This window comes from Physeter macrocephalus, chromosome 15 (genome assembly GCF_002837175.3).
Source record: "Physeter macrocephalus isolate SW-GA chromosome 15, ASM283717v5, whole genome shotgun sequence".
Classification (NCBI taxonomy): Eukaryota; Metazoa; Chordata; class Mammalia; order Artiodactyla; family Physeteridae; genus Physeter; species Physeter macrocephalus.
In genome coordinates this window covers 5485523-5505669 of record NC_041228.1, presented here as the reverse complement: position 1 = coordinate 5505669, position 20147 = coordinate 5485523, and the positions used below count along the sequence as shown (strand labels likewise).

The window sequence follows — 20147 nt, the reverse complement described above, 5'->3', positions numbered from 1 at the left end:
TATGGACTTGATTTGTAAATTATGTGAAATAGCATATATAAAGCAGTTAGCCAAATATGTGGTGTGTATCATATATGCTTAAGACCTTTGTTTGATCTTCTTCCCCCTGCTGTGCCCCACAGTTGGTGGCTTATGCCTGGCCATCCACCTTTGGGAACGCAGTGCCCTCATGGTTCTCCCTGAATATCTCTTGATCAAAACCTGCTTTCTTATCCCTTATAAGACAAAAGTGAAAATGATTAAATGCTGCCTAGAGAAGCAACCTTTTATAATAGAAATTCACCCTGACCTATTATTCAGAAGTTCTGGGTTTAGGTCTTGGATCTGCTGCTAAATAATTGGAGGCCATAAGCAAGTCATGCCATTTTTCTGATTCTCAGATCCCTCCTCTATTAAATGAAGATATTAAATTAGAACACTATGCCCCAAGAGGTTTGTCAGAGACTGCTGCACGAGTTTTTTCTCTGTATTTGGTGAAGATATCAATAGTTGTATGGTTTTTTTAAATATACAACATAAAATTTTCTTTTAAAAATACTTTTGGAGAATATTAGATTAAAGAAGACATCTCTGTTTCCTCTTTGGAAATCCCTTTGGCATTGCTTTATGAGCCGTAAAGAAAAACAGTCTCTTAGTCTCTTAGACTTGTTCTCCTCATTGGTATCTATCAATAAATGACTTTCAAAGGATTCAAGAATCCAAGGTTGTCGGTGGAGAGAAAATCATCTCTTGGTTTGGGGTAGCTACGTACCAGAGAATGAATCATGCCCCTTGAGGCACATCTTCTGTTGGGGAGTCTCCCTCTTTTGATCCAGATCCTTCTCTGCTGTCCTCCATGGGGTACTGTGTGGTAGGGCAGTGTTCTTCCTAAAGATTCTGACCATATGGGTGTATCATTATTTTTAATTGCTTGATAATATATGACCGAAAGATAAAGTTCTGAAGTAAGAAATTGTCAGTGGAGATAGAGTAAAGGAGATTTTTAAGTTTTAAAGAGTAGGGCAAGGTAAACAAGGTAATATGCTTGGCTTCCAGCTGCCCATGATAAAAAGCTACATAGAGGTGGGGCCAAAAAAAAAAAAGAGAGAGAGAGAAAGAAATGTTGAGTCCAATTTTTGATCACATTGCTCAATTTTTATAAATCCCATGTAGGAATGTTGGGACCCTGATAGTCCCATCATAATACATTTCCACAGATATGATCGACACATCACTTGGTTATGCCTTCCTCATGTAAACCAGCATCTTCAAGATAGGGTCTCTTTTACTGGGGCCTCATGTTGATAACTCCCAGGGAATTTGCTATCAATCTGTTACTAAGAAATTGCCCCATGACAGAGCCAAATCCTCTCACTTCATTCCTTCATTCATGCCTTCTCTTTAGTCCCTAAATTTTGGGGGTGTTTTGGACAATTCCATTTTGTGATAGAAAAGGAGAGGTGAAAACTTAGGGACAGCTATAGATTTGAGACAGTTCCAAAAGTGAGAGTTATAGCATGTACTGGGAGGTTTCCCCTGGGGTACTGATGACAAACAGACACCAGAAGAAAAGTGGGCTGTACATCAAAACTACCAAGTATAAGTTTGGCAGAAAATGCCCACATGATGTGTCACAGATACAGTGATCCCATGTCCCCTGCATTAGACTCTTCTGGTTCCAGTGAAACAAAAGATGTTGACAAGGTCTTTTCAAATGAGGGCCTCCAGATCACACAGTGTATGCAGCTAGACTTTGATGTTGCACACCCTTTATCTCCATGGCATGATAATAAGTTCCCTGTCCACTACCATAAAACAGCATGGTGGAGGAGACCTGTAAAAAGGATGGTATCTTTCTGTAAGTACATAATAGATAAGTGCCCTCGTGATTCTCTCTGATGTGTCTGAGGAGCTTTCTGGTTCCATTGTCACATTCTAGCTTAGGCATTGGGCTGCAATCCAGTGCTTCTCAGAGCTGGTTTTCCACTCTATCACTTCACTTACAGGGAAAACAGAAGGGTAACAAAAATATATTGAGAGTCTATGGTAAACAAGGTACTGCTCAATTTTTTTTTTCATATATGACTTCTCACCTAAAGCCTTGTACTTACCTTCCAAGAGAGTTACCTAAGTTGGTAGAATAGAGAAGTTTTAATAAGAGGTTCAAGGATTCATGTCTCCTTTCAGTGGATGCTTCATTTTAGAGGCACTGTGTCACAGTGGTCAAGAAGACAGATGTCGCAGCCAGATAGCCTACCTTTGTATGCTGTGCAATCTTAAACAGTTTACTAATTCTCTCTGTAATTCAGTTTTCTCATCTGTGAAATGGGGTGATGATATTAGCATATCTAATAGAACTGTTATGTTGTTTAAATGACTAAATGTATGTAAAGTGCTTAGGACAGTGCCTAACAAGTAGTAAACACAAAACACTTTGCTAGTATTACTTGTTAACTCTATTTAAAAGATAGAGAAGATGAGTCTCAAAGCCGAGGTGTAACTAGCCTGAGATCATAGTCTTTGCAGTAAGTTCAGAGCTGGGTCTGACAGGCTCCTGGCCACTACCAAATTGAAAAGAAGAAAAATAGAAAAACAAACAAAAACAAAACCGGCTGCTCTCATTCTCCCCAGTAGCTAAATTGTGGCTTGAAACCATGCCAGCAGTATAACACTGAAACTCATAAGCACACATCCAATTTAAACTTATTAGCACAATTAGTTGTCTATTACTTCAATAGGAAGTGATTATTAAATCCATAATTAATGAGACAGAACACTATTTATAATCCAAAGACATCTATGGTACCCAAAGTTAGAGGAGCATCTGGCTGCCTTCAGGGATGAAAGCATCCCCAAAGTCATTACAAATGCAGGGTCTTCATGGACAGCCACTGACCCCAATAGGAAAGACTAATGGACACTAAAGTTCATGACACATTAATGGCCGGTCCCTACTTCACGGGCTACCCTATCGTTTACAGATTCAACCCATCATGTTTTCTGTAAAAAAGATCCCAGAGACCAAGAGATACTGGAATTAAAAATATGAATAGTATCAAAGCTAACCTTTACTGAACAACTTTGTATTTTATAGGTATTATAACATTTATTTCATGTAACAACCTACTGTGGATAATATTTTTAATTATTCCAATTTTACAATAAGGAAAATTAGAATTAGAAGTTGAAATAGGGACTTCCCTGGTGGCGCAGTGGTTAAGAATCCACCTGCCAATGCGGGGACACGGGTTTGATCCGTGGGCCGGGAAGATCCCACATGCCGCGGAGCAATTAAGCCCGTGCGCCACAACTACTGAGCCCACGTGCCTAGAGCCCGCGAGCCACAACTGCTGAGCCCCCGTGCCACAACTACTGAAGCCCACGCGCCTAGAGCCCGTGCTCCGCAACAAGAGAAGCCACCGCAATGGGAAGCCCGCGCACCACAGCGACGAGTAGCCCCCGCTCACCGCAACTAGAGAAAGCCCACACGCAGCAGTGAAGACCCAACACAGCCAAAGATAAAAAATAATAAATTTACAAAAAAAAAAAAAAAGAAAGAAAGTTGAAATAACTGTCCTGTGGCCAATCATAGTAAGTGACAGCTGGAGGTAAAACCCATGGATAAGTGGCAATAAAAAGCATCCCTTAACCACTCCTCTGTACTGCTTCTGAGAACTAAACTTTTAGACTTTACAGTGTGTTGATGGCCAGTTTGAATTTACATGTGAATGAAGCCAGAATGAAGCTGCTGAGGCTCAAAATAGAGGAATGACTTATTCATTACTTAATTGATCAATTAGACAAATATTTACTGAGTGACAGATATACATCAGATGCTATTCCAGGTGATGAAAGTAAAAGCAATGGATAAGACAGACAAAGCCTTGCTGTCATGGAGCTGGCTTTAGCTGGAGGGAGACAGACAATAAGCAAATACATAAAAAAGATCATTTTAGATGCTGATACATTCTATGAAGGTAAATTTGATGTTGTGTTATATGGTTAATGCCTGATGACCTTGGATTGGGTACCCAGAGAAGGTGACATTTAAGTTTAGAGAACTGAATAGCAAGAAGGAGCCAGAAGAGATGGAGCAGGATAATTATAGGGAAAGGAAAGAGCTAGTACACAGGAGTTGACAAAGAATGGAAGGCCAAGAACTCAGGTTCTGTGTCTAAATCAAAAAACCCTGCACATTGGCAGTAGGAAGACAATTACCATATGGGAAGGGGAGGACAATGAGACCTCATGTTCTGAGTCTACAAATTTAACTCAACCAGATGAAAATTGAGAAACATCTTATATTAAATATAAGAAATTTACTTTTGTCTATTACATATAGATGCTATATTTTTAATGGGTGTTTTTTAAAAAACGGGCTTATCCTGTTCTTATTTTAATACTGTGTGTGTGTGTGTGTGTGTGTGTGTGTGTGTGTGTGTGTGTGTGTTGTGGTGCCTGGATAGCGAAGAGTGCTTATTCCTTTGTAGTTCCTAGTTATCTCGAGCACAGTGAGCCACATCTAGACGTAACAGAGAGGACTGCTCTTCACCCAGAAGCCCCAGTTAGTTGGATGAGGTAACTAGGATGTATGTTGGGCCATCTCCTTTAAGGAAGGATGATACAGAGTTCTGTTTAGGAAGAAAGATGCAAATGAATGTTTGGTGAACAGAAGTCTATATTGTTAACAGAGATTGACAGCTTTGGACAAAAACCCATTTCTTCTTCTGGGCACACAACTAGACTACCTAGTCCTGCTTCCCCTGCATTCAGAAGCGGCTTCATGCCTAAATTCTCGCTGTGAAAGTTGAACAGTAGCAGTGATGGCACCTATTTCTAAAATCCTCACGCATGTTCCTCCATGCCCTTATCTGCAGCAGCTGCCTTTAATGGAGACAAGTCCAAGGGTGACCTCAAAAGCCATATGATGAAGAGGGCAGTGCCCTGTTAGCCTGCAGTCAGGGGCACCCCTGCCCTGCTGAACTGTTTTTCACCTTCATGGTATTTTTATATGAGCAAAAATAAACTTCTGTTCTGTTGGGGTTTTTTTCCATTATACATTTTGGTATATATTTTACACACAAGAAAATGTGTGTGGGGTTATTTATGTCATGTTAGCTTACTAACTAATGACTAATAAAGAGATGAAAAAAATTGAGAATTTCTCTTCTTTTTGTAGCCCAGGAAATAGAAATAAATAATAGTGACAGTTGAAGTGGGTAGAGCACAGCAGGGTGTTCCTCAGTATTAAAGCGGTGTGTATTCCAAGAGAGTAGAGCCTGACCGTCTCAGAGGTTACTCCAGAGAAGCTTCAGAGAAGATGGTTGGAGAGAGTTGGAAGGAATATTGGTCTTTCCCATGTGACAATGCAGCAAGTATGGGACTCTAGGTATATGGAACAATATTTACAAAAGTATGTAACATCACAATGCGTGGTTCGTCAGATATGCATGAAATTTCTAATTCCAGAAATACAAGTGGGGGCAAGGTGGAATGCAAGAAAAGCCTATTGAAGAAGGTTAGAGTGTGATTATCACAGGATTCCTTATGAAGCAAGTAATCAAAACCAGACCTGCATACATTTCAAAAGCTGTGCATGGTTTTCGAGCAATAGAAAGGCATGGTCATTCTGAGATAGAAATCTGGCAAGTCATAGTTCCAGTAGATGTGGACATATTTATGGATCTCTGTCATCAGGTGTCTTCTTCCTCATGAATAGGCGTGCATAGCCCTAACATAAATATATAGTAAAGAGACAAAACATAAAGAGACATGTAAAATATTTTTATCATTATTTAGCCATCACTGAGCTATGGAACTTTGGTAAAGTCACCACACCACCTTGAGCCTCAGATTTCTTACAGCGGAAGGGGTTTTTGCCTACACAGGGGGTATGTGTCCTCTTCTCTTTGTTCCTCAACTCCCAGCTCAATGTGTCATCCAGCTCAGGGTCACAATGGGAGTGTATTGAATGAGTGAGTGATGAAGAAATAAATGAATCCATGCATCTGCTGAAGCTCAGACCCTAAAAGAATCTCAATTTAATACCCACACACAAAACGGAAAATCTTCCTTGAAATTGCCAATGACTAGGATGAGGCGCCTGATGATTAAGGACAAAGGCAGATAAAATAGGAAAAGTAATTTAGGATATGATAATACACAATACATATAACTGTATCTAAAGCAATTTGGGGCAGGAATAATCTTGCTGGGATTCAATTGAACTGTCCCGAGCTGCCGCCAGCATTATGAAAGTGCATATTGACATCTTTTCATTAAATAAACCCTGTCTGTGCCAACTCTCCCACTCCCCATGTCATAAGTGAGGTCCTGAAGAGGATGAGGGAAAACAGGATGGGGTGGAAAGCATCAGTCCTGAGGTGGAGCACAGCATGTGTTTGGATAAAGCCCTCACATTCTTGCTCTGCCTCTTTGCTAAAATGATGTCTCTCTTTCTCCTTCCTCTCACTTGTAAGAGCCTCTTGTCTGGGATTGGTTATTAACTGTCTTCCCATTACACTTTTATACACAGTTTGCTCTTCCTGTCTGAAGGTTAAATTTTTCTTTATAAATTTAAAATATATAAATAGGGCTTCCCTGGTGGCGCAGTGGTTGAGAGTCCGCTTGCCGATGCAGGGGACATGGGTTCGTGCCCCGGTCCGGGAGGATCCCACATGCCGCAGAGCGGCTAGGCCCGTGAGCAATGGCCGCTGAGCCTGCGCGTCCGGAGCCTGTGCTCCGCGATGGGAGAGGCCACAACAGTGAGAGACCAGCGTACCGCTAAAGAAAAAAAAAAAAAAATGTATATATATATGTATATATATATATATATAAATAAAAACCTAGGGGAGTCTGATTCAGTAACCGAATTTTGTAAATCTCCATTTCTGACTTTGAGTCACCTTCAAGATTAAGAACTGCTGGTTTAGGGCTTCCCTGGTGGCGCAGTGGTTGCGAGTCCGCCTGCTGATGCAGGGGACACGGGTTCGTGCCCCGGTCCGGGGGGATCCCACATGCCGCTGAGCGGCTGGGCCTGTGAGCCATGGCCGCTGAGCCTGCGCGTCCGGAGCCTGTGCTCCGCAGCTGGAGAGGCCGCAGCGGTGAGAGGCCCGCGTAACTCAAAAAAAAAATCGAACCCGGGCCCCCTGAATTGGGAGCACGGAGTCTTATGCACTGCGCCACCAGGGAAGTCCCTGAACACAAAACCTTCTGAATGCATATATGCATACATGTATGAATGGATGTGTCAGTAGTTTGGGTAGAAGCTGTGACTGTCATCGTGTGTATGATACTGTCCTAATCTGGCCACAAGTTCTTGCTACTCGTACCTTATGCTCCAGTCACACCATACAGCTAGCTGCTCCAGAAACACATCGTGGGCATCTACACAGAGAAGGTGCATCTGTAGGATGGAAATGGATAGCATCAGTAGTTTTAAAGGAGTTGATTACAAGATCTTCCTCATTTCCTCTTTCTTAATATTGATCTGCCTAGTAAAGGGCCTTTGTAGGAGACTTGCCTTCCCCACTGCCCCTTTCACAATTGTCCTTCTTCCACTTTGCATAAGAGTCTGTCCCTCACCTACCCAGAAACTTAATATAATACATTGTCTTGGCGTGTAGACACCTCCAGAGCTTATTGGATCAATTGAGATAGAGTCCTTGAACAAAGACTTTGTTGTCAACTTGGTCCTGTAGCTTACTCGCTGGATGACTTTAACACATTTGATGTGTTTCTTTTTTTATCTTCAGCTTTATTGAGATATAATTGACATATAATGCTGTGTTAAGTTTATGGTGAACAAAGTGTAGATTTAAGATACTGATATATTGCAAGATGCTTTCCACTGTAGCATTAGCTAACACCTCCATCACCTCAGATAATTACCGTTTCTTTTTTGTGGTGAGAATATTTAAGATCTACTTTCTCAGTAACTTTCAAGGATTTAATACAGTACTGTTAGCTATAATCACCATGCTGTACATTAGACTCAAACCTCATTCGTCTTATAACTGAAAGTTTGTGCCCTTTGACCAACACCTCCTGATTTCCCCCATCCCCCAGGCCCTGGTAACCACCATTCTATTATCTGCTTCTTTTTGTTTTGTTTTGTTTTGAGTTTGGCCTTTTTAGATTCCATATATCGGTGATATATTATGCAATCATGCTGTACTTGATTACTTGACTTTCTCTGTCTAACTTGTCTCACTTAGCATACTGTACTCAAGGTCCATCCCTGATGTTGCAAATGACAGCATGTCCTTCTTTCTCACAGATGAAAAATATTTCATTGTGTGTGTATATATCTGTATACGGGATATATATCTTATATATACACACACACACTGAAATATATATATAAATACACACACACACACATCTTCTTTATCCATTTATCCGTTGATGGGCACTTAGGTTGTTTCTATATCTTGGCTATTGTGAATAATGCTACGGTGAATGTGGGAGTACATTTATATCATCAATAGCCTGTTAATTCTCATAATGATAATGATAAGTACAATCAATAATTGTTTAAAAAAATTGTTAGCATTAGAGATATGATCAACAAAGATTTTTATTTTTGCAAAAATTGCAAAGAATTATGGGTATTCATTGATGAAATACTTTAAACATAAAATATTCATACAATGAAATTCTGAGATAGAATTTGAATAGAAGTGTACATTTTAGGAGAAAAATGAATATTATACTATTCTAGACTATTAAAAGGAACTTATTTACTGGTTGCTCTAAATGAATTTTGATGGGTTTCAAATTACTTTGGTATTTAGCTTTCGACTCATTTCTAAAATAAGATAGCAATTGAATTTAAAATTGCCAATGTTTAGTGTATCCTCTGCAAGTACTTTAACCCCAGATAAAAGTTTTATAATATAATCTAAAAATGTGAGGGTGTACATATCTTATTTTAGCATATATGCAATCAACAAAAAAAGAAAGTTAAGAAGATAGACTTCACTATTCTGCTTTTTCACCTGCTTCTTGCTTTCTCACTTATTGTACACTTCCTCCCCCTAGACCTATGCTGCTCCAGAGAAGATACCAGCCACATGTGACTACCTAATGTAGCTTAACTACATAAAATTAAAAATCAATTGCCCTATTGTAGTAGCTGCATTCCAAGCAATCAGTAGCTGCATGTGGCTAGAGACTGTGGTATCAGCAGCACAGCAGATATAAAACATTTTCATCACCACAGAAAGTTGTACCAGGCATGCTGCTCTAGAGAGAATTTGTATTGCAGACTTTGCTTTTACCAGAATAGAACTTTGTCTAGGATTGATGGGCTCATTTCCTTTTTTTCCAGTGTCTGGCTCATATTAGACCCTCACTAAATGCTTTTTAAATTAAAATAACATTACTGGAAGGTAATTAGTGACTACCCCTGACACATTTACTAACAAATCCCAATCATATAAATTTCATAAAATCTTTGCAATGATAAGGACCTTGGAAGTGATTTAAATACGACTTTTAAAAATAGCTATTTGTATCATAAAATCTCAAAGATAAATTGTTCACTTATAATTCCTTTATTCTACTTTGAGGTAAAAAATACATACTATATTGCATATTTTCTGTGTTCCAAGTGACGAACAAAACACTTTTCAGGTGTGATCTCACCTAATACATATAACATTTCTTAAGGAGAATATGCTTGAGAGGTAAGGGATATCAGAAAGGTTGAGCACTTTGCCCAAAATCACAGAGACAGCATTTAAAGTCAGGCCTACCTAATAGCAGAAGCTATATTTCTAACTTCATGTGAAAAATGCCACCTAGAGAAGAAATGACAACTTGCGCAAGTCATTCAGAGAATCGGTGACCAGAATAGAAATCCAGGCTGTGCCTGATTTCCAGATGGGCTCCCCACACTTCCATCTCTCCCTTCAGTAAGGGGAGGTACGTAGGCTGGTTAAGAATAGGCTTTGTAGCCAGGGTGCCTGGTTTCATTCAGATCTAGACTCTGCCACCTACTAATCCTTGCAACCTTTGTCCTTTCTTCTATGAGGACTGGGATACTGATAATGATCAATATTGTGTCAGTTCATACACTTGATACAGTACACCAACATTAATCAGTTTTCCCCAGTATTACTTACACTCACTTGTATGTGTATGCAGGTGCTGAATGCTATACGGTTTTACCACATGTGTGATTTGTGTATCCATGCTCAGAGTTAAGATATTGAACAGTATGTTCAATATAAGTATGTTTTATTTTGCCCTTTTATACACCATTCTGTAACTTTTCCTTCCATCTTTTTCAGGTGTACTTTAGTGGAAATTTTTAAAAATTATTTTTATATTATCCAGTTTTTTCTTTTTTTTTTCCTTTTATGGATTGTACTTTTGGTGTCAAGTCAGACAACCCATTGCTTAACCATAGAAATCCTGAAGATTTCTCTTTTTTTTCTAGAAAAGTTTAATTTTATGTTTTACATTTAAATCTGTGATCCATTTTGAAGTCACTTTTGTATAAAGCATGACGTTAGAGATGAAGTCCACTTATCCCCTCTATGGATGTCCAACTGCTCCAGCATCATTCTTTGAAAATGCTGTTTTTCCATTGAACTGGTTTTGCTCCTCTGTCAAAAATCAATTCAGCATATTTATATGATTCTATTTCCATGTCCTCTATTTTGTTCCATGATATATGTGTTCATGTCTCCACCAATTCCACACTCGTTTGATAATAGTAGCCACACAGTGAGTTTCAGTACTCTATAGAGTGACACCTCCCACTTTATTCTTCTTTGTCGAGTTTGTTTTGGGTATTCTAGGCCTGTACCTTTTCATATACATTTCATAACAATTTTGTCTATTTCTACAAAAAAAAAAAATCCTACTGGGATTTTTTGTTAGGAATTGCATTTAACCTGAAGATAAATTTGGGGAGAATAGATATGTTTTTTATGTTGAATCTTCCAAACCAGGAGCATAGTATTTCTCTCTGTTTATTTAGATCTTCATTATTTAGATCTTTCATTAGCATTTTATAATATTCAACAAATGTACATCTACATATTTCATTTTTTCTGGATCAATTGTAAATCATACTGTGTTGAATTTTAGTTTCTTCATGTTTGTTGGAATTTAGAATTGTGATTAAAATTTGTGTACTGGGGCTTCCCTGGTGGCGCAGTGGTTGAGAGTCCGCCTTCCGATGCAGGGGACACGGGTTCGTGCCCCGGTCCGGGAGGATCCCACATGCCGCGGAGCGGCTGGGCCCGTGAGTCATGGCCGCTGAGCCTGCGCATCCGGAGCCTGTGCTCCGCAACGGGAGAGGCCACAACAGTGAGAGGCCCGCGTACCGCAAAAAAAAAAAAAAAAAAAAAAAAAAAAAAATTTGTGTACTGATCTTGTATCCTGTGGTTTGCTGAATGTGCTTATTAGTTATAGAAGTTTTTATAAATTCCTTAAGATTTTCCATGTAAACAATCATGTCACCTGAAAATAGGACCATTTTATTTCTTCCTTTCCCACATTTATACCTTTTATTTCTTTTTTTCTGGCTAGATCTTCAGTACTATACCGAATAAGATTGGTGAGAGTGGACATCCTTGCCTGGTTCTTGATCTTAGGGGGAAAGCATTTCAGTCTTTCATCATTAAATTTGATGTTAGTTGTAAGTTTTTTGTAGATAATATTTAATCAAGTTGAGGTAATTCCCCACTATTCCTGACTTGTTGAGAGTTTATACCATGAATAAGTGTTGGATTTTGTTAAATGTACCATTAATGGGTGTTGGATTTCGTCACATGCTTTCTCTACGTCAGGTGATAGTCTAATTTTGTGGGTTGTGGTTTCAGTGATTTTCAGACCCCTTTTTAAAAAAATATGGTGCCTCTAGGCATTCTATTAGTTCCTGGTGGTTCTGCCTTTAGGGAAAATTTCCCAAGCTGAACTTCCAGGTGTCTCTCATTGGGGGAGGGCAATCTCAGGCCCAGAGTGACAAAGAGACTTCCCAGAATGGGCTGCTTGGTGTTGCTCTGTCTTTCTTGTCAGTTCCAACTGCTCAACTTGGTAACTTTTGTTGGGGAAGGGGAGTCCTTTTGCAAGTTTTCTGTGGACACTATTTTATATTTTAAGTTCAGTCTTTCCAGAAGATGATTATCTGAAGGGTAAATAGAACTCTGCTCTTCAGAACCAAGTAATTCCAACATATCCGTACATCAGTGGTGTGGGTGAAACAAAGATGGGCATTATTTAGACCATTTAGTGAAGTTAAAATTGCATAGGCTCTTTTCTGACTCTTTGGTTAATGTTGGCTATTGAAACAGAAGTTGATTTTGGTTCAGTTGATCTAGCCAAGATCCAAGTCTGAAGAGTCATAAGATAAATTATGAATTTTTTTTAATCTTGTAAATGTAGATAGGTAAAATCAAATTTTTCTGAAAAACAGAAAAATTAAAAAATAATAAGATGTTTCTTTGGTTATTTATACACTTTTAGTTTTGGTGTTTTGTATTTTATATAGAATAATTATTACAAGGCTTATGACAAATGAAGGCAGATATGACTTAGTCAAATAATTTATGTGTTAGCAAATAAATAAAGTTTTCAAAAAAAGAAATTTGAAAAGTTGGTTTACTTTCTCTGGTATTTCTTGCCTCCTATCCTGACAGAGAAATGATGTAACTTACCAAAACATATTTTAGAAAACAGTATATTCTAGAGTAATTGTTCTCATATTTGACTCTATATAAAATTAAACCTGAAGATATTTCTGTTAAAAACAATCCACTGTAAACACTGCACAATATAATCTTCTTTGTAAGATTCATAATGAATATCAGCATAAGTGAGACTCTGAGAAGTCCTCCAAAAATAACTTTAACTTTGTATACAATATTATATTTCCAAAATATATTTCATCATTAAACGTGTGTTTGTTTTTTGAGTGTAAGATCTACTAATAAGTAAAGGAGATAGGAAATAGAATAATTGGGAAGAAAAACAAAAACAAACAAATAAGCAAAAACCTTGCAAAAGAATGGGAAATCCTGCTTTATGCAGTTTTCTGTTTACAGATGTCTTAACATTTCCCTAAGTTTGACAGAACTTTAGATAGGCTTCTTCCTGACTCAAGGCACTGACTTCCCTTTTCCTAAGAATTTTCTTTAAAATACTTGCAACTGTAAATTCTTTCTCTGCCCCCTTGAGATATAGGTAAATCTTTTAAAAAGCCTCTTGCCAGTTTTACAAACCAGGCATGTCTTTCTCAAGAACCTGGGAGCTGTCCTTTGGAAATGTAGTCATCAAAGAAGATATTATCCCTATCCTGTCGAACTTTGGTGGGTGCCAATTAGCAAACACAGATGGTCTAATCACAGATAAAAACATCTGCAAAATAAGGAGATAACCCAATGTGTTCAACACATCCCAGTGATTAACCTCCCTACTAAATTTCTCTAGTACTTTTTCTGGTAGTTCTCTCCAGCCTTTAAAAACCCTTCTGCCCTTTGTCTCAGCAGATTGGAGTGTAGAATTCTAATCTCTCTCCCCTATTGCAATAGCCTTGAATAAAATCGTCCTTGACTGTTTAACTTTTTCCAGTGCAATTTTTGCTGTGGCACTGTTGATTCATTTTTCTCCAGTCCTATTCTCATAAGGAGTTAACAAATCAGTATTAAGTAGTTAGATCCTAGAAGTCAAATTAGGTTGGGAAAACAAAAGTAGATAGAGAAATAATAAAGAATTAGGCAAAGTGTTTATGAGGAAACTGAGGTAGCAGCAGCCATAGAAACAAGCTGTAAATAATTTTTAAAGAACAGAAGCCAAGACAGAAATGAAGAATTAGGACAGAACAGAAACCAGTAAGAAGGGTCTATATGCTTATGATTCAATAAAATAATCTCTCCATTTAGGAAACAGAATTTTTTAAAAAGAAAATCTTAAAAATTGGCTTACCTTTGATACAGATACTCTCTAATACTTCTCCCCTCTTTATCTCATAAACTGTTGAATAATTGGGGGTAACTATGTTATACCAATCATGTAGGACATGAGAGTGTTGGGATTTCTTCAAAGTATAGGATCAAGGGAAACAGGCAATTTATGAAAATTCTTGAATAGACAGAATAATATTACTGTCTCACATAGAAGCATTAGTGTTTGTTGTGCTATATAGCATCACTGATATACTATTTTCTATTCATTCCTTTTTTGTTGTTATTAGGCAATAATTTCTGCAGAAAGAATTGAATTTCAAGCTGAGTCAATGTTTTTTATAAGCAATGCAAAAAGTTAATATTATGTCCTTATTCCTACAATTAATTCAGCTCTGGTTCTATAAAAATATGTAAAGTTCTATTAATGTTGGCCATTTTTGCTTTCTTTTCTTTGTTAAATTTCAAGGGAACCTTAATATTGAGACTTTAAATGATCCTAATATATTATCTCTATATGTTGCATATATATATATATATATATATATATGCATGCACATGTACACACGTAAGGTTAGAAGATTAGAAGAAGGAGGGCAGACTTCTCACAGGAAACATGATTTTAGAAAATGATTCCTGAAATAGAAACTGTCTCTCTCTCTCTGGCCAGCTTTGAGAGCCAATATGATGCTAGAGAAAAGATGGAATCATGGGGCATCTATGATTGATAAAGTGTTACTGCTGGAAGTGGAAGTATGACCAATAAATAAATACTGAAGGGCCTTGGAGATGTCATGGTTGAGAACACCTAAGATGGACCATTATTTTCTTCTTCCTTTTCTATTTACCTATCTTGTTGCATCATTAGTCTTTCTTAATTTATTTTATATAAATTAAGCTGTCTAATGAAAATTCATTCATTCAGTATAAATGGAGTGCGTAGTATAAACTTAATAGCTTACTTGTAATTGAGGATTAAGTAAAATAAGCCACAAGTTCTGCTTTTCAAAGAATTTCATTCACTTGGGGAAATCTGATAAAAGAATCAAACCATGGGGTATTTACCATTATCCCTTACAGAATCTGAGGCCCTGGGAGCTAAAGTAACTTGTCCAAACTAACAACAAAAAGTAGCAGACTTTTGACTTTAACCTAGGTCTTCTTACTTAAAATTTAGAGACCAGGCCACATTTAAGGATTTTGATGTTTGTTTTGTGCATTTGAGGTTGTGAAATACACTTATATTTTGTACTTATTTATACCAAAGTTTGGAAACTATTTAAGTTTGGAAATTGTTTGAGAAAATTTACATTTAAAATGCAAATTAAGAATTTAAATGAGCTTAAGCTGTACTGAGATTTAGAGTGTAATGACTGTTGCTAATAAATTACATTCAATTAATAAATGGCTTGAGAGGTTATTGGGGAGAGACAGAAATTGTAGATTTGTCTGATACATATTAATTACCTATATAATATTTGCACCATAGGAAATGTTATGTGTAAATGAATAGCAGCACCAGTTATTCAGGATGGTGGCCCCCAAGTGAAAGAGTTGTATGAAGATAGATTGTTAAAGGTCAACGATGATTAATCAAGAGCTAGAGGTAGGGTGCAGCATAGTTCTCATTAGGAATGGTGATGACAGCACCGGAGTAAGATTCAGCAAAGTTCTGTTCAATTCCAACACTGTTGTTTGGTTTATGCAGTTTTTCTTCAAAGAGAATGATAAAGGAAGAAATTCTCCTTCCTCCTTAGCTTCTTTAATCTAAGTTTTACCAATATTCAAGGACCATATCGCTTTTAATATTCTCCAGGATACTTTCCTAAGTATTAAAACTGACAGGAATCTCTCCTTTCATAGAAGAATTCCTGGGTATATATACTCAGAATCAAAATTTAATATTCATTCATTCTTTGTTAATAAATTCACTTATTCATTAAATATTGTTGAACATGCGTACTCTACGCCAGAAGAGTTAGATTATTAAAGGAAGCAAGGAACTGCATTCCCAATAAAAAAGAGGCCACAAACAAACACATGAGAACATTGGGTGTATGCATTGTGGGCTGCAAGAGCCGAGAAGTAGGGTGGGTCCACTGTTCATGGGAAACCCAGCTTCAGAGAAAACATAATTTTTCTTAAAGAAACCAGAACATTTATCTCAGGCAATTATTAATGTTTATTATATAGAAATTGAAAGTAAGATAAATTGGAAATATCCAGAAGACTTCATGGTGGATGAATAGGTTACTTGTATTAGTGACATTTAGCCTTGGTTCTGAGTAGTAGAACATTCAACAAAAGAGTGACTTAAATGGTGTAGAGGTTTACTCCTTGTAAACCTCCACAGTAAACAGTAGAGGACTGTTTACTGGACTATAAACAGTCCAGTATAGAAGACATGAGTAGTCTATTACAGTTACTCCATAGTTATCAGGAACTCGAGATCCTTCCATATTACTGATTCATTATCCTCTATTCACAGCTTTCAGCTCCCAGGCCCAAATGGCTATCCCATCCTAACCATCAAATCTGGATTCAACCAGCATAAATACAAAAAGCAGGAAAAAGCACAGACAGTACATTTGTTCGTTTATTTATTTACTATCTATGTATCTATGGGGTACCAGTTCCAAGCAGTGTGTTAAGCCCTCATAACATAAGAATAGTAAAACTGACTCTAAATAAACTGACTTTATATGGTAGGAAGTGGTTAGATTTTATGTACATTCGTATCTAGATACATAAACACAGAAGGAGATATCAAAAATGAATCGTGATTTCTACTTTATATAGCCAACAGTGTGAATAGCAGAGCTTTTAGAAAACCAGACTTAGTGGAAATGATCATGCCTTTTATTTTGTCCATGCTGGTTTGAGGTGCCTTTCAAACATCTAAGAGAAAATTTTAGGTGATCAGGAGCTAAGAGGAGCAATGAAGGCTAAAGATAGAAATGCAAATGCCATCGACATAAAGAAAGAATTGAATCATGCTGATTTATGACATAGCTTAGGGTGAACCTATAATGTAAGAAGAAGAGAAGAGGGCCTACTTATGGACTGGACTGCCCACTCCCACTCCATGGCACAAAGCTGTCCCATATATACCTTCATATTCAGCTGTTACCATGAAACATATCTCAGTAGAGCAAAAGGACAGAGTGATGTATCTAAGTATGCTGGCTCTGACTCCTTGGCATCTAGTGACTGGTGTGTATTAGGTACTTAGTTAGTCATTGTTGCTTAGCTTATTAACCTGGCTCACTTCAGCACATATTACGGTTGGGTTATTATAGGTGCAGAACTTTGTTATACCGGAATAGCAAATCACAGTACCTTACCATAAGAACTCATAATCCAGAGTGGGGAATTCCCCAAAATACATTCAGAGAAGAATCCCAGAACACTCTGAAGATGGATGAAACAAGTATATATGTGAAGTTGCTTATTTTTTTGGAATGAACCTCTAGAAATCTCAACAGATAGGCAAAGGTATTTGTAACTCACCATAAGTTGGGAATGACTGACTTTGCTGTGAGAACAGAGTACGTTGAGAGCAGATAGAGGCACCTGGAGAAACTTTAAACCTGAGATCAGGAAAAGGCCACATGCAAGAGTTGGCACCTGCCTAACCAGGAGGAAGTCAGACAAGGAGGAGGAAAATGGCATCTAAAGCAAAGGCATTGATACAGCACCATGTCTGTGGTGAGCTACAAGCACTTCCTTTTAACCAGGCTGTAAATAGAAATGAAAAGGTGGAGAGCTTATCCGGAGATGAGAGGACAGATGATGGAGGACCTTCTGTGTTACGTTAAGAATATATATATTTTATATATATATATATATATATATATATATAAAGGATTATAAATAAACCAGTAATGCAGTCCTACATAGCATGAAGAATGGATTGAATGAGGTGTAGATGGATTAAGGTTAGTTGGGATACAGTAATAATGCAGGGATTCTGACACTATCACCACCCATGGAGAGATTCTCTGGGTCAAAGGTGCCCATCCAGTGCCCTTCCGAGCAAGTATGAAGGCAATCACTGAACCACCTGCACACACTGCTCTGTCTGGTTTAAGCTTTCAGATCTTAGAACATTTAGTCAGACTGTGGGAATTTATTGAATGAATGGAGTTTGTGTGGGAGACTCTTATTCAGACACACATATTTAAATGCCACCAGCAACTTAATCTTCTTACCAAAAACAAAGTGACTCAAGGCCAGAAATTGCTTTCTCCAACCTTCCCCTCCTGTCGCTTGTCATGTGATTGCAACATTTATTTCTAAAATGACGAATTTCTTCCTAAGTGAAAGCAAACCAAGAATAATGCTCAAGGAAAGCTGTTCTCTGAAAATTACATACCGAAGGATCAAATTGTCCTTTTTTCATGCAAATGAAGTCCTGTTGGAGCAGCAGAGCATCACTCCATAAATCATTCTGTGCTCTTGCACAAACTTAACGCAGTTCCGAATATGATGCCATGGGCGTGTTTAATAGAGCACTAATGAAGTGGTACAGCTGGTTGAGCTTAGTGCCTACTTGAACATTGAACTTCTTCCATTAGAGTACTTAGGCTGTGCTGCATCTTTGCGTACTTTTATTTTTTTTAGGAATTATTTAATACTTTTTTTATAATTATGAAATATACATATACATAACATCAAATTTAGCATCTTCAAGTGTCCAGTTCAGTGGCATTGAATTCATATTGTTGTGCACCCGTCACCATCGTTCACCTCCAAAACTCTTTCCATCTTATGTGCTTAGCTTTTTTTTTGCGGTGCGCGGGTCTCTCACTGTTGTGGCCTCTCCCGTTGCAGAGCACAAGCTCCGGACGCGCAGGCTCAGCGGCCATGGCTCACGGGCCCAGCCGCTCCGCGGCATGCGGGATCCTCCCAGACCGGGGCACGAACCCGTGTCCCCTGCAACGGCAGGCGGACTCTCAACCACTGTGCCACCAGGGAAGCCCCTGTGCTTAGCTTTTAACCAAAATTCTTTCCCACTAGACTCGGAATTACTTGAAGGCAGGAATGAGGACAGTAGTCAAAATAATAAAGTAATTTTTTTTTTTTAAAGATGTTGGGGGTAGCAGTTTATTAATTTATTTATTTTTGCTGTGTTGGGTCTTAGTTTCTGTGCGAGGGCTTTCTCTAGTTGTGGCAAGCGGGGGCCACTCTTCATCGCGGTGCGTGGGCCTCTCACTATCACGGCCTCTCTTGTTGCGGAGCACAGGCTCCGGATGCGCAGGCTCAGTAGTGGTGGCTCACGGGCCTAGTTGCTCCGCGGCATGTGGGATCCTCCCAGACCAGGGCTCGAACCCGTGTCCCCTGCATTAGCAGGCAGATTCTCAACCACTGTGCCACCAGGGAAGCCCTTGTTTTTGTTTTTTAATTTAAGCACTACATCATGTCCAATAGTTGGTATGATAATTGTTAGAAAGCAAAACAATGGTATTTACATTTTAAGCATCTGTGACATTACCACATTGAAGAAAACTTTGTCAGTGTCTACTCAACTTGGAAGTTGATTTCTTCTGTCAAAAACTCCAGTTGTATATAAACATCCCTAGTAACTCATGGAGGAAAATGCAGTTCCAGGACTCTCTGTCCATGCCCGTCTATAAACCTTCACACTTGTACACAATACCCCATCTCCTTCAGACTGCACATTGCAAGACAGCTAATTGCTTTCTCTCCTGTGTCATCTATTTGCTTTATTTTCTCTTTCTTAATAGTATATAAAAGTGTGAGGTTTTTTTCCTTCATTACTACAAATATAGACATATTTGGAACATTTCCTGTTAAATAGATGCAGAGAAATTGTGATAGTAGTGTGAAACATGGGATAAACTTTTTGCATGATTTTTCTTCTTCTATTTCATGAGAAAACTTCCAAGTATGTTTTCCATCTTTGCAATTTCATAACCTCAATCCATAATCTCTTTTGAGCCTAAGCCAACTGGGTCTTTGTATTTGAACTTATCATTATTCATGTTATCTGATACTGCTCCTTCCAGATCCAGTATTAAATTCTTAACCATCATATTTCTTGACACTTAGCAGCATTTGACCCATTGCTAAACCTTTCTCTTTGAAGTTATTTCTTCATGTGGATTCAAGGGTCCTTTTCCCTTTGGGTTCTTCTACTTTCTCTTACTTATTTTCAGTATCTTTTTCTGGATCTTTCTCAGTTTTCTCACTTCTTAAAACATTGTATTCCCTCAGAGCTCAATCCTTTGA

General features: G+C 38.1%; 1 long non-coding RNA gene across 1 annotated transcript in view; it reads left to right on the top strand.

The window, feature by feature from the left end:
• The window catches only part of LOC129392837 (uncharacterized), a 580523-nt gene that overhangs the window by 44749 nt on the left and 515627 nt on the right, over positions 1-20147 (top strand). The gene's annotated exons all lie outside the window — the stretch shown is intronic.